Source organism: Apium graveolens, chromosome 4, assembly GCF_009905375.1.
Source record: "Apium graveolens cultivar Ventura chromosome 4, ASM990537v1, whole genome shotgun sequence".
In the NCBI taxonomy this organism is placed as follows: domain Eukaryota; kingdom Viridiplantae; phylum Streptophyta; class Magnoliopsida; order Apiales; family Apiaceae; genus Apium; species Apium graveolens.
In genome coordinates this window covers 50,266,309-50,272,377 of record NC_133650.1, presented here as the reverse complement: position 1 = coordinate 50,272,377, position 6,069 = coordinate 50,266,309, and the positions used below count along the sequence as shown (strand labels likewise).

The window sequence follows — 6,069 nt, the reverse complement described above, 5'->3', positions numbered from 1 at the left end:
CCAAGATTATGGGAATCTTCTTATCTTCCTCAAAATCCAGAATAACAAAATCAGCAGGAAAGAAGAGCTTATCCACCTTGACGAGCACATCCTCAACTATGCCCCTTGGGTAAGTAATGGAACGGTCCGCCAATTGTAGTGACATGTATGTGGGTTTTGGATCAGGCAGATCCAGCTTTTTAAAGATCGACAACGGCATCAGATTAATGCTTGCTCCCAAATCACAAAGGCACTTGTCAAAAGTTAGATTGCCAATGGTGCAAAGAATGGTGAAGCTTCCTGGATCTTTCAGTTTTGGTGGTAACTTTTGTTGCAGAACCGCGCTGCATTCTTCCGTGAGAGCAACGGTTTCAAGGTCATCCAGTTTCACCTTCCTTGAAAGAATAGTCTTCATAAACTTTGCATAACTAGGCATTTGTTCCAGCGCCTCAGCGAAAGGTATATTGATGTGAAGTTTCTTGAACACCTCCAGAAACTTCCCGAACTATCTATCCAGCTTTTGTTGCTGCAATCTCTTAGGAAAAGGTGGTGGAGGATAGAGCTGTTTCTCCCCTGTATTAGCCTCAGGCAGAGTGTGTTCAACAGTAGTCTTCCTTGGTTCCGCCACTTTCTCCTTTTGCTTAGATTCTTCATCTCTAACTTCAGCTTTGACTTCTTTTGCCTTTTCAGCATCAGCCACTTTTCCAGACCTTAAGGTAATAGCCTTGACTTGCTCTTTAGCTTCCTTCCTGCCTGGTACTTCCGTGTCACTGGGAAGAGTGCCAGGTTGACGATTGAGCACTGCATTAGCTAATTGACCGATTTGATTTTCCAAGGTCTTGATAGAAACCGCCTGACTCTTGCACAACAGCTTAAGTTCCTCAAAATCAGCACTAGTAGGTGCAGCTGCACTTCCCTGTTGAGGATATGATTGCCTTGTAGCATACTGCTGTGGTTGCTGGAATCCAGGTGGGTTAAACTGTTTACTTACTCCTTGCTGATATGTTGGCTGAATAGCATTCTGATTATTCCCCCAGCTGAAATTTGGATGATTTCTGTTGTTAGGATGATAGGTCGCTGGCACAGGCTGCTGTTGTCGCTGATAATTATTCACATACTGAACAGATTCGTTGACAAGAGAACACTGATCCGTAGCATGAGAACCTGCACAAAGCTCACAAACCATAGCTATTTGATTAACTCCATACGTAGCCAAAGAATCAACCTTCATTGATAGCGCTTGGAGCTGGGCTGCAATAGCGGTGGCTGCATCAACTTCCAGAATACCTGCTACCTTGCCTGACGTCATCCTCTGAGTTAGGTTTTGATGCTCGTTTGCAGCCATTGTCTCTATAAGATTATACGCCTCAGTATAGCTTTTAGCCCATAAGGCGCCTCCAGCTGCTGCATCGAGCATGGGCCGAGATTGGGCCCCCAAACCATTATAAAAACCAGTGATTACCATCCAATCCGGCATTCCATGATGTGGACATTTTCTCAACATTTCCTTGTAGCGTTCCCAAGCCTCGCACATAGATTCTGTAGGTTGCTGCGCAAACTGAGTAAGAGCACTCCTCATAGCAGCAGTCTTTGCCATTGGATAAAACTTCACCAGAAACTTTTGCGCAAGATCTTGCCACGTAGTGATGGACCCAGCTGGTTCAGAATGTAACCAGTCTTTAGCCTTATCCCTCAGTGAGAATGGGAAAAGCCTCAACTTGATAGCCTCATCAGTCACGCCATTATACTTAAAAGTGCTACAGATCTCGACAAAATTCCTTATGTGCATGTTGGGGTCTTCAGTGGCCGCTCCTCCAAAAGAAACAGAATTCTGCACCATCTGAATAGTGCCCGGCTTGATTTCAAAGGTGTTAGCTTGAATAGCCGGATGAAGGATGCTTGACTGAATGTCATCAATTTTAGGCCGAGAAAAATCCATAAGAGCTGGATCAGCTTGAACAATGCGATCTCCCATGTTTACTGGTTCTTTCTGCTCAGTTCCTGAATCCGAATCCTCAAAATCTAACTTCTCCGGAGTATCAAGAACTTCGTCTTTCTCCTCAGCTGTATCTAAGGTCCTCTTGCGAGCACAAGAACGAGTTTGCATAAACACTTGCTAAAGTACCTGAAACACAACCGAAAAGAGTAATTAAATACTACGTCCTAATCACTGAGTCCTAATGACCAATGATGGTAAGTACATAAACTAAACAAATACGCCGAGTCCCCGACAGCGGCGCCAAAAACTTGTTAGGGCGAAAACATGCACTAATATTCACGCAAGTATACGCGTTCGCAAGTAATATAGAATACTTTCTAGTTCGTTCCCTCAGAGACTCAGACTAAGTTATTGTCTAATTAAACTCACTCACCAATGTATGATTACTTCTCAATGTTAAGATAATAACACTTAAAATTGTTGATTAAATATTAACTATAATTAACTACTTAACTAACCACTTAACTAACACTTCAGTTTATCAATAATAAAACACTCATGAGATCACAACTTCATTATTACTTCCTTCTATAGCCATTGTTAATACCTTTAGCATGTGACAGTGATGACATTAATCGAATAACACGAAACTGATAAAAGCCAACTTTCATTGTACTAATACCATTCTACCAAGCATCCACAATTAAGATAGAAGTTGAATAGTCATCAATTATGTTGAGTTCCTATATGTCTATAGAAATTGACAACACAACGATTTAAGCACAAGTTATCCCTTTTGATTACATAGGGCAAATAAAACTGTTAGAATTACCCACTAATCATGCACAACTTACATGAACCTATGCTAGCATGGCAAGTTCTAAATCTCAAGATCCACCGTCGCTTCACAAGAGATTAACATCCTATCTTATATGTTCGCGACGCACATAAGACGAAGACGTACAACCAATACTAGATATCATGCAATCATCACACACTACAGTATTAAACAATTAACTAAAGAATTCCATAATAAATCCGTTGCAACCCCATGATCACGATTAGCCCATAATAGAACTTATCGCCATCATGGGTTCATATGAAATCATGATAAACAACACAAGAAAATAATAACTAACTAATTATATTAAAACAGAGTACGTCACAAGAGTAAATAAGTCAAAGCAAGAAAACTAGCATCCAACGTTACAACGAAACAAGAATCACAAGAATATATGCTTCCTCTTCGCTGCAGTGTGCTAAATCGGTCTTCTTCCTTATCTCCTTCGCTTCTTATGCAAAACACAATCTAAAACACAATCTCCTTCTTATTCTCTATGAAAACGTCTCAAATCTACTTATATAATAGTCCCATAAAACTCAGATTACATAGAAGTTGGAAGCCAAACAGAAGTAGAAGTCTAAAATAATTCATCTTTTTCCCCGACCCTGCGCGGCCGCTCAGCATTTCTGCGCGGGCGCGCAAGGCTGCTGCGCGGCCGCTCAGTATTGCTGCGCGGGCGCGCAGGACCCTACTGGAAAAATTCCAGGTTTGCTCCGTTTCTTCGCCGTAATCTGCCCGTTTTTTTCCTCTCGCAATGGTGAACACATGCCAAGGCTTATTCTTGATGATTCCTCCTCTGAAATGTAACTAATACCCTGAAATGCATAAACACTAGAAAAACGCATCAAATACACAAAATACTTGATTTCAAGACACCAATTTAAGCCATTTTAAGACGTTCTAAGTGGTATAAAATGCCACTTATCACTCTCATCTTAATACTACCTAAAATAGAAGTATCTAGAGAGTAAACCTTGGAATTGAGAATATTAACCACATCAGTGTCAGTGTATGGAGCATTTGTGTTATTTTCAGGCAATTTAAATCATGACTGCATAGCATCACAATTAACACAGTAATTTGTAACTTTGAGAGTAAAGTTAATAGTCATATTCTTGGAGTCAAACACATCAGTTATCCATACTTCTTCCACCACTTCACAATATATGACTGGTGACTCGAGCATATAGTACTTGAGTTTGCAGTTGCTAATAAACTTTATCATCTTGTGGTAGTTCTCATGTGCAACACTCTTGTCCATCAGTGCTGTGATGTTGTTCTTCTCATAAACGTACCCATTCTGAGACATGATTTTCACAACAGGTGCCATTTTTGTTTGCTTTTGAAATTATAGAGAGAAAAGGAGTTTTGGAGGCAAAGAGAGTAAATTTGCCTTGTGAATTTAGAGAAAGATAAAAGTGAGATCTATAATTGAAATAGGATTTTATACTTTCCTAGAAAAAGACAAACAAATGATTAAAAATAAAGATAAATACCCAATTATAATTGCCAAAAATAACCATTTAGAATTAAAGTAAACTGTAGAAATTCTAAAAATAATCTATCAACGTATACTTACAGACTGTAAGTATATTTCGACGGATAAATATATAGATTAAACGGTTATGATTGTTCAATGGATATCCAATACATCATCATTCGTTGAAGGATAATGTGTCCAGAAATATATTTGACTTTCAACGGACAAAGATTATCCGTTGAGAAAGTAATTTTGACTTAACTAAAGTTGAACTCTTTCAAGAAAATCAAATTAATTTTTGGCTGCCTTACAAATTGCATAGACATCAATAATTGAAATTTAAGAATATTTTAACATACCTAACTCTCTTACCAACCTAGTGAAGGTTGATTCATCAAGTGGTTTGGTAAATATGTCTGCAAGTTGCTGCTCACGTGGAACAAAATGAAGTTCCACGGTACCATTCATAAAATGTTCTCTTATGAAGTGGTATTTGATGTCAATGTGCTTTGTCCTTGAATATTGCACAGGATTTTCAGTGATAACAATGGAACTTGTGTTATCGCAGAAAATTGGAATCTTGTCCACATGTAGACCATAATCCAATAGTTTATTTCTCATCCATAAAATATGTGCACAACAGTTACCAGCATCAATATATTCAGCCTCAGCTGTGGAAGTAGATACTGAATTTTGTTTCTTACTCAACCAGGACACAAGCTTGTTTCCTAGAAATTGACATGTGTCAGTTGTTCTTTTTCTGTCTATTTTGCACCCTGCATAATCTGCATCTGAATAACCAATTAGATCAAAGCCAGAATCTTTAGGGTACCAAATGCCAAGTTTTGGTGTGCCCTTGAGATATCTGAAAATTATCTTAATAGCTACTAAATGAGATTATCTAGGATCAACCTGAAATCTAGCACAAAGACAAGTAGCAAATATTATATCTGGCCTACTAGCTGTTAAATATAAAAGTGAGCTAACCATGCCCCTATAGTTTGAAATGTCCACAGACTTTTCAGTAGTGTTCAATTCAAGTTTAGTGGCAGTGGCCATGAGAGTTTTTATTGATATGCAATCCATTAAGTCAAACTTCTTTAAAAGATCAAGAATATATTTAGTTTGACTAATGAATATTCCATTATTAACTTGCTTAACATGTAAACCAAAAAAGTAAGTTAGTTCTCCCATCATGCTCATTTCATATTTACTTTGCATCAATTTGGCAAACTTTTTGCAAAGTTTATCATCTGTGGAGCCAAATATAATATCATCTACATAAATCTAATCAAGTATACTAGAGCCATTAACATTTCTAAAGAAAAGATTTTTGTAAACAGTACCTTTTGTGAAATGATTTTCTAAAAGGAACTTTGACAAAGTATCATACCAGGTTCTAGGTGTTTGCTTCAATCCATAAAGTGCTTTCAAAAGATAGTAAACATAATTTAGAAAGTTAGGGTCTTCAAAACCTGGAGGTTGACTGACATAGACTTCCTCCTCCAAATCTCCATTTAGAAATGCACTTTTGACATTCATTTGATAGACTTTGAAATTGGCATGGGCTGCATAGGTCAGAAAGATTCTGATTGCCTCAAGTCTTGTAACTGGAGCAAATGTTTCATCAAAATCTATTCATTCTTATTGACAGTAGCCCTTAGCAAACAATCTAGCTTTATTTCTTATGACTATTCCATTTTCATCCATCTTGTTTATGAATACCCATTTGGTGTCAATAGAATTCTTTCCTTTAGGTTTGGGTACCAACTTCCATACTTTATTTCTTTCAAATTGGTTTAGCTCTTCCTGCATATCTAAAACCCA

At 37.9% G+C, this 6,069-nt stretch overlaps 1 non-coding gene across 1 annotated transcript; it reads left to right on the top strand.

Moving 5' to 3' along the window:
* Window positions 1-1,454: 1,454 nt before the first annotated feature.
* LOC141722276 (small nucleolar RNA R71) lies at window positions 1,455-1,561 on the top strand. The gene has a single exon (XR_012575295.1). It is a non-coding gene; the product is annotated as a small nucleolar RNA R71 (small nucleolar RNA).
* Window positions 1,562-6,069: the final 4,508 nt, after the last annotated feature.